This window comes from Primulina huaijiensis, chromosome 12 (genome assembly GCF_012295235.1).
Source record: "Primulina huaijiensis isolate GDHJ02 chromosome 12, ASM1229523v2, whole genome shotgun sequence".
Classification (NCBI taxonomy): domain Eukaryota; kingdom Viridiplantae; phylum Streptophyta; class Magnoliopsida; order Lamiales; family Gesneriaceae; genus Primulina; species Primulina huaijiensis.
Window position 1 is genome coordinate 10547507 of NC_133317.1, and position 9994 is coordinate 10557500.

Genomic DNA, 9994 nt, shown 5'->3' on the forward strand with positions numbered 1-9994 from the left:
GCGAAACAAAGTCATTCCAATGGTCAAGGTCAAGTGGCTGAATCACTCGGAAGAGGAAGCTACTTGGGAAACCGAGAAGGACTTGAAGGGTCGCTATCCAGAATTATTCGGTAAGTTCTAATTTCGAGGATGAAATTCTATTTAAGGGGCGAAGAATTGTAAGGTCCAAAATTAAGAAGACGTAATCCAATTGCATGCGAATCTAAGAAACATGAAAAATGAGTAATTAACTGATTTTAATGCTAATTGATTATGTGACATGCATGCTTATATGTTAAATATGAATTTATTATCATCATGCATAAAATTGTATTTTTAAGGAATATTCAAGTTGCGATTAGGGATGGCAATGGGCCGGGGCCGGGGCGGGTTTGCCATCCCCATCCCCGCCCCCGTTTTATATCCCCGCCCCCATCTTCGATTCTACAAAATCGTCCCTCGTTTGAATTTTTTGTTTGAAGAATTTATTTTGACGTCGTACATGACAACTTGACATGTACTCTCTCTCATCTCTTCCAAAATTATGAAATTATTATAATCTCTCTCTCCCCCTTAACGCGACATATATAAGCATGTTTCTTTTCCTTAAAAATTTAATCATAATTTGTTGTGGCTACTTCCATAATCCACATCCAAACAAAACTTGAATAATACGACTAGTTTTTCAAATGTTTGACCAAATAACCTATATGATCACAAACACCTTCAACTCCTCTCGACCAATTACAAGAACAAAACACAATCAATTGTATCCAACGTCACCAGCACAACTAATTGATTAGGTCCACCATCTGTACTAACATTTTTCCGACACAAAAGAAAACCTAACCGGTACATTTCTTTCGTGCATCATCTGATTACTTTCTTCTCCATTATATCACATCACATCACTCCATAGTCCATGCTGTAATCAGTATTACTGTTAGTGCATGACTCCTGTTCCTAAAAAATAATAAGACAGAGAGAAAAAATATATAAATTTCAAACACTTTAATACAATAAAAAAAATCAAATTATTACTTACCTCTATATCAGAATCGTTGTCAAACTTTTGATCCTTCGAAGATATAGAATCTAACAAAACAAATAAAAAATAAAAAATATTATAAATTAAAAATATAAATAAAGCATCATAAACAATTTTTACATGAAACTATTTAATACCTTGAATTTCACTCCATAACCAATCTCGAGCACACATTAAAGCCTCCACAGTTTTAGGATGAAGTCGATTACGATGAACACTTAAAACTCTCCCACTAGTACTGAATGTTGATTCAGAAGCAACAGTCGTCACAGGAATGGCCAACACATCCTTTGCAATATAATGCAAAATGGGATATTTGATCTCATTCGTCTTCCACCAACATAAGATATCAAACTCACTTGTATTTCTTGGCAACAAAGACTCTTCTAAATAATAATCCAACTCCGACTTCTTAAGTTCAGTATTAGTATTGGAATCCATGAACATCTCAAATTTATCAGCATAACTACCATGCTTAGGAAGTGAAGGTCTTAAATATGAAGATCGTGAATCTTTCACTTCCTGAGATTGTTTGGATCTCTTCTTGTACTCTTCAACAATTTCATACAATTTTTTTTATATTTTTTCAATCTCAAATGAAGACATATCACCATAAATAAGAGGATAATAAAATTGAATTGTCTTCATTTTGTACCTCGGATCTAAAATGCTCCCAATTGCCAATAAACAATTCATAATCTCCCAATACTTTTCAAACTTTAATTTCATATTTGTTGCCATTGTATTCACCACATTATCATCCAAAAGAAGCCAATCATCAATTGCCAACTTCATATCACAAATAGTTGAGAAGAAAATATTTATAATGGGATACTTGGTCCCCGAAAACAACTCTGTGGCATCATAAAAAATCTCCAATTTAGAAGAAATCTCTCTCACTTTTGACCAATCATCTTCTATGGGAACTCTTTTATACAAACTCTCACGGTGTTTCAAACGAGCAAACACATCTTTATATTCCAATGCAGTGTTAAGCATTAAATATGTAGAGTTTCAACGTGTTTTGCAATCAAGTTCCAATTTTTTAGTGCTTGGAACTTTCAACTGTCGAGCTGTTTCAATAAATTTTTCATCTTTTTTCGGTGTTGCTATCCAAAATCCGACACTATATCGAATTGTTTCAATACTACCACTGATTAATTGTAGTCCATCCCTCACAACCAAATTCAAAATATGGGCACAACACCGCATGTGAAGTAATTTACCTTCTAAAATAAGTGAACTAAGAGGAAGCTTATCTAGCATAAGCTCAATCATAGCATCATTAATTGTGCAATTATCAATAGTTAAAGTAGATAGCTTACGATCCAAATTCCAATCCAAGAGGCAATCAACAAGGGACTTTGCAAGGACCTCAGCAGTATGTGGACACGACACATATATAAACCTAGTAAAAAAAGAAATAAAATAAAATTTAACATTAGATTCCATCTGAAATGATATCAAATAATTTGGATCGTTACTAAATACTAATTTTAAGAGAGAAGTAAAAAATTTACCTCAGAAGCCGACTTTGTAGTTTCCATGAAGCATCGATGAAGTGTGAAGTGATTGCCATGAATCCTCTTTTTTGATTATTTGACGTCCACATATCAGTAGTCAATGCAATCCGACTAGCATTTGAATCCAATAGTTTCATTGTTTTATCTATTTCATGCTCAAATATCTTCATGATATCGTTCTTAACTGTGTTCCGGGAAACAACTTTGGATAACGGTTGTAAGGTATAAGAGTACCTTCTAAAGCCCACATGATCAACCATAGATAGCGGATACTCATGCAATATAATCATATTCGCAAGCTCTTCCCTCCCGTGATCTTGGTTGAAATGGTATGTCCCAAGCATCGTGATATGTATGGTTTTTATGTGTTTTATTGCATTAGTTTTGTGTGTGTTTGCATTTCGCATGCGTACATTTCTTTTACATTTTGTTCGTTTTAGAGTAGGCATATGCATTTGATCATTTCTCACTAGGGCGTGATGGATTTGCAGAAAAATGACCGGGAAACTGAAATCAGAGCAAAAGATGCAAGCCGAGGAGAAAAACATACAGAAAGGCTGGCGCCTGAGCGGTAGAATTTCACCGCTCGGGCGCGAGAGGTGATCCGCGCAGCAAAATTCTTGACAGGATGGCGCTCGGGCGGTAATATTTTACCGCTCGAGCGCGAGAAATGCTTTCCAAGAAGAAAATTTACAGAAGACTCGGCGCTCGGGCGGTAATTTTCTACCGCTCGAGCGCGACTGCCGCATTCTCCACGAAATTTACAGAATGTGTGGCGCTCGAGCGGTAATTCTCTACCGCCCGAGTGCCACCTATTTTTGGAAAATGTTCCTTGCCGATTCTTTACCTTAATCTGGGGATGTGGATGATATGGAAAGGATCTTTGGACGTTTTTTGGGAGAGGGAGACATTATTCAGCATTGAAAGCTTGAGGAAGGAGAAAAAGCGCGTGGAGTGAAGAATTGAAGATTTCCGGGCATCGTTCTTCGACTTTTCGTCACGCCTAGTATTTCTAATCTAGTTTCTATCATTCAAACTTTGTTTTGTGTATTTCTAATATGAATTCAAGTAGCTAACTTTAAATATTTGTTGGGATTTAAAGGGATCCTACCCCAAACTTCGATTTAATTAATTTATATTTCGATTAGTGCGTTATTCTTGATTATACTATTGTTTTTCTTCGTGTTGTTAGAGCGTAGCTAACTTTAACAACGTTTTTATATTGCGAGTGAGTTCGAGAGAATAGCTTGTGATAGGAACGAGTAGTATAATCCGTGGATCTACAATTTGCATAGATATATGAAATTGGATACGTGCCGATAGTCATAGTCCTAAGGGTCGAAAACTAGGGGATTTCATAGATCAACATGCGATTCACTTTTGATAAATAATTAAAAACATTTAATTACTTCACTGAGTAGAATTAGTTTGGCATAGCTCGAGAGAGTGTGTTCAATGAAATAGGAAATCCTGTCGGAAGAATAAATCACTAGCGAACGAGTTAATTAATTAACGAGGGGTAGGTGAACCGATATTCCCAACAAATCCATTTTTCATTGAATTTTAATCAACAACTCTAGATATAAATTCTTATTATTCAATTCTTGAATTAGTTTATTTGCATATTTATTTAAGCATAGTATTAATGAGCAATCAATCAATTTTCGTTGCTAAAGATTTAATAACTGAAATAATAATTGTCAAACACAGTCTTCAGTGGAACGATACTCGTACTCACGTACATTATACTATTACTTGACATCGTGCTTTTGCGATTAAAATTGAGCATACAAAACTATAATTTTATTAAGGATTCCACAGTGCAAGTTTTGCTCGATCAAGTTTTTGGCGCCGTTGACGAGGACTGTTAATCTACAATTTTATTCTCAATTATTTACTTTAGCATTCTATATTTTATTTTTGTTGACACCTTCGTTTTCTTCGCAGGTATCTCTCTTGTGCATGCCAAGGTCTCTAGAGTCTGAACTAGAGATATTCGATCCCGAGATTGAAAGAACCTTACGCAGAAGAGGACAACAACAGAGGGTTAGAGACATAATGAACAGAAACGAACGTGAGGAAGAGCATCACGAAGATCTAAGGGTCGAAGAGCCAAGGCGCATACCCATGCTGGAGTATGCGCAACCGTCGCTTGATGGAGCACGTCCAAGCATAGTGCGACCAACTGTCAGGGCAAACAAGTTTGAGATCAAGCCAGCCATAATTCAAATGATTCAGAACACTGTCCAATTCGGGGGGAATGCGATGGATGATCCGAACACTCACATAGCCGACTTCTTAGAAATTTGCGATTCTTTTAAATTTAATTGAGTTTCAGATGATGCTGTTAGGCTACGTTTATTTCCGTTCTCTTTGCGTGATAAAGCTATATCTTGGTTGAATTGTTTGCATGTAGGGTCAATCACAAATTGGGAAGACATGGCTAAGGCATTCCTCTTGAAATACTTTCCTCCATCAAAAACCATGAAGCTGCGAGCGGATATAACCACCTTCTCTCAATTTGAGCAGGAGTCACTCTACGAGGCTTGGGAGCGCTACAAAGACTTATTGCGAAGATGCCCACATCATGAGTTGCCTCTTGAGTTAGTTGTCCAAACTTTTTACTATGGTTTAATTTCATCTAATCGAACCATGATAGATGCTGCGGCCTGCGGAAATCTGTTGAGGAAAACGGCCGAAGAGGGGTATGAGTTACTAGAGGATATGGCTGCTAGCAGCTATCACCCTCAATCTGAAAGGAACACTCAGCGAAGGAATGCAGGAGTACACCAGGTAACTGAATTTTCAATTGTCACTGCACAATTAGAAGCACTCAACAGGAAAATAGACAACATGAACGTAAACGGAACAGCGATGCGCCTGCAAGAGATATTTTGCGAAAAATGCGGAGGAGAACACTATGTTAAGGACTGTCAAGACAGTGGTCATTTCTATGCGAATGAGGAGGCACCGGTAAATCAAGTGGGGATTCAAAACCGTCCAAGGAATGATCCTTATTCAAATACATACAATCCTGGATGGAGACAACACTCCAACTTCTCATGGGGCGGTCAAGGCAGTCAGACTCAACCACAAGGAGGACAGCAGTATAATAAGCAACCGATGTATCGACATGAGCCTCGAGATGAGAAATCTAGTTTGGAGCAGATGATGTCTAAGTTCATTTCAGCCACCGAGATTAGACTGCAAAATCAGGATGCATCAATAAAGGGTTTGGAGAATCAAATAGGTCAGTTGGCTAAAATGATCATGAGCACAGAACCAGGCACCTTGCCAAGCAACACGGAAACTAACCCGAAAGAGCAAGTGAAAGCCATAGAGTTGAGGAGCGGAAAAGTGCTTAAACAAGAAGAGAAAGAAAAAGAAGATCAAAGAAAGGGAGCGACTGACATATCCATAGGTAAGTCTTCTAAACCTACACCCACACCCACTGCACAATCAACAATTGCAATTCCCCCACCTTTCCTTGCAGCATTAAAAAAAGCGAAATTAGATGCGCAATTCGGTAAGTTCTTAGAGGTATTCAAAAAGTTGCACATCAATATACCATTTGCTGATGCTCTGTTGCAAATGCCAAGCTACGCTAAATTTCTGAAAGACATCTTAGCTAACAAGAGGAAGCTGGAAGATCATATGATGGTAAACTTGACTGGAAACTGCTCTGCGTTGGTACAAAACAAGATACCACCGAAACTAAAAGATCCAGGGAGTTTTTCTATTCCTTGCATGATTGGGGATGTTGTTTTTCACAAAGCTTTGTGTGATCTTGGTGCAAGTATTAATCTTATGCCTTTATCTGTATTCAAGAAACTCGGATTAGGAGAGCCTAAGCCAACCAAGATGTCTTTGCAGCTAGCAGACAGATCTGTCAAGTATCCACGGGGAGTTATTGAGGATGTGCTAGTGAAAGTTGATAAATTCATTTTCCCTGCAGATTTCGTGGTGCTCGACATGGAGGAGGATAGGGAGATGCCTCTAATTTTGGGGAGACCTTTCCTTGCAACTGGCAAGGCCCTGATTGATGTTCAAGAAGGGAAGTTGAGATTGAGAGTGGGCGAGGAAGAGATCACTTTTGATGTTTTTAATGCACTTAAGCACACAATGCACTCTGATAATTGTTATAGAATTGATGCTGTTGATGTTCTCGTGTCTATCTATGTGCAAGATGCTCTTAGGGACCCTTTGGAAGCCACCCTCACAATTGAATTGGAGGATGACGACTTGGACGCAGAAAAAGCTGAAATAGTGGCATACTTTAATGCCAACCATCTATGGAGAAGGCCGATGAGGATGAGACTGGAAGATCTAGGAGAGCGCAGAGATTTGATCCCTCCAAAGTCAAGCATTGAAGAACCACCAATGCTTGAACTCAAACCCTTACCTCCGCACTTAAAGTACGTATACCTAGGTGTAAATAACACTTTGCCTGTCATTATTTCTGCTGCTTTGACAGATGCTATGGAGAAAAAATTGTTGCAAGTTCTCAAAGAGCACAAAAGGGCATTCGCCTGGAAGGTGGCATATATCAAGGGAATCAGTCCATCGATATGCATTCATAAAATCTTGATGGAAGAAAAGTACTCACCTCTCGTGCAACCTCAAAGACGACTAAATCCAAATATGCAAGAGGTAGTGAAGGCTGAAACTATTAAGCTTCTCGATTCAGGTATTATCTATCCTATTTCAGATAGTGCTTGGGTAAGTCCTGTTCAATGCGTGCCAAAGAAAGGTGGGATCACGGTGATCACTAATGAAAAGAATGAACTTATTCCCACGAGAACTGTTACGGGGTGGAGAGTGCGTATTGACTATAAGAAGTTGAATGATGCCATCCGTAAGGACCATTTTCCCCTTCTCTTTATTGATCAAATGTTGGAAAGATTAGCGGGGCATGAATTTTATTGTTTTCTAGATGGGTATTCGGGGTATAATCAAATCACTATTGCACCTGAGGACCAAGAGAAAACCACTTTCACTTGTCTTTATGGAACTTTTGCTTTTCGCCGTATTCCTTTTGTTCTTTGTAATGCACCTGCTACATTTCAGTGCTGCATGACTGCTATATTCCATGATATGATTGAGACCTTTCTTGAAATATTTATGGATGACTTTTCTATCTTTGGTGCAACGTTTGATGAGTGTTTGCAGAATTTGAGATCCGTGTTGAGAAGGTGCGAGGAGACGAACTTGGTACTTAATTGGGAGAAGTGCCACTTCATGGTACAAGTAGGAATTGTCCTAGGGCACAAGATTTCGGAGAATGGAATAGAGGTGGATAAGGCAAAAGTGGAAGTTATCAAGAACTTACCACCTCCGACATCCCTGAAGGGAGTTAGAAGTTTTCTAGGACATGTCGGTTTCTATCGACGTTTTATCAGAGATTTTTCTAAAATTGCAAAACCCTTTTCTTCCTTGCTTATGAAAAATGTGCCTTTTGATTTTAATTCTGACTGTGTACAGGCATATGAAGAGTTGAAGGAGCGATTGGTGACAGCTCCTGTCTTGGTGGCACCAGATTGGGATTTATCCTTCGAGGTCATGTGCGATGCCAGTGATACGGCGGTGAGGGCTGTGCTTGGCCAGCGTAAAAACAAGGTATTTCATACAATTTACTACGCAAGTAAGACCCTTGACGAGGCTCAATTGAATTATGCAACAACTGAAAAGGAATTACTTGCAGTAGTATTTGCACTTGACAAATTTCATTCATACCTTGTTTTGTCCAAAGTAATCGTTTACACAGATCACTCGGCATTGAAATATTTACTTGCTAAAAAAGATGCAAAGCCAAACTTACTTCGGTGGATTTTATTATTGCAAGAATTTGATTTAGAAATAAAAGATAAAAAAAGGTGTCGAGAATGTGTTAGCGGATCACTTGTCCAGGTTAGAGCTAATTAGTGATGATTGTGTATATCAAGCTATAAATGATTGGTTTCCTGATGAGCAGCTATTTGAGGTGAGACACTGTCCTTGGTATGCAAATTTTGCTAACTTTCTTGTCACGGGCACACCACCACCAAATCTATCGTTTCACCAACGAAAGAAATTTTTCTCTGACGTGAAATACTATTTTTGGGAGGAACCATTTTTGTTTAAGATTTGTGCAGATTCCATGATAAGAAGGTGTGTTGCAGAGGAGGAGTTTGGGCAAATCCTCAACTATTGCCATGACCGTGGGTAGGTGGTAATTTTGGACCAACAAGGACGGCATCTAAGGTACTTGAATGTGTCTTTTATTGGCCAACCCTCTTTAAAGATGCTCATACTTATGTGCTAACCTGTGATAAATGCCAGCGGTCAGGTAACATCTCTAACCTTCATGAAATGCCATTAAATAATATTATGGAGTGTGAGGTTTTTGTAGTATGGGAGATAGATTTCATGGGACCGTTTCCCAGTTCGTTCACGAAAAAATATATCGTGGTTGCGGTTGATTATGTGTCTAAGTGGGTAGAGGCAGAAGCGTATGCCACTAATGATGCTCAAGTGGTCCTGAAATTTTTAAAGAAAATTATTTTCAACATGTTTGGGACACCAAGAGCAATCATTAGTGATGGTGGCACCCATTTTTGCAATAAATTATTTGAAAAACTCTTGAGCAAATACGGTGTCACACACAAGATCTCTACCCCATATCACCCCCAAACGAGTGGTCAAGTGGAAGTGTCGAACCGAGAGATAAAGCGGATTTTGGAGAAAGTTGTAGGTGTCAGCCGGAAAAACTGGTCAGTGAGATTAGATGATGCTCTTTGGGCATATAGGACTGCTTTTAAAACGCCTATAGGCACTACACCATATAGGTTGTTGTTTGGTAAAGCATGTCATTTACCTGTAGAGTTGGAGCATCGAGCATACTGGGCCACAAAAGCATTGAACTTTAATTTTACTGACGCACGTGAACGACGTCTGCTGCAACTGGATCAGTTAGAGGAATTCCGGAACCTGGCATAGGATCTTGCACTGTCATACAAGGAGAAGACGAAGAAGGCCCCATGACAAGCGGATCATCGAGAGGGAATTCAAGGAAGGTGACAATGTCCTACTCTACAACTCCCGGTTGCGACTGTTTCCTAGAAAATTGAAGTCACGATGGTCTGGACCATTCGTGATTTCTAAAGTATACCCGTCGGGAGCCGTGGAACTGCACGATGGTAAAGATGGGACATTCACGGTCAATGCCCAGCGACTGAAGCACTACATGGGTGGCATAATTGAGCCACAACTTGGAATCACCCGGTTCCAAGACAATTCAAATTGAGACCAGCCGACAGTCTAGCTCTCGAGTGCAAATTGAGAACTACCTTTCTTTCCCTTCTCTTGCAGTTAATTTGATTTTTCTTTCTTGTCAGTATATTTTCTTTTATTGGTGTTTTGTTTTTATTAAAAATAATAATAATAATAATAAATTTCCAGAGAACCT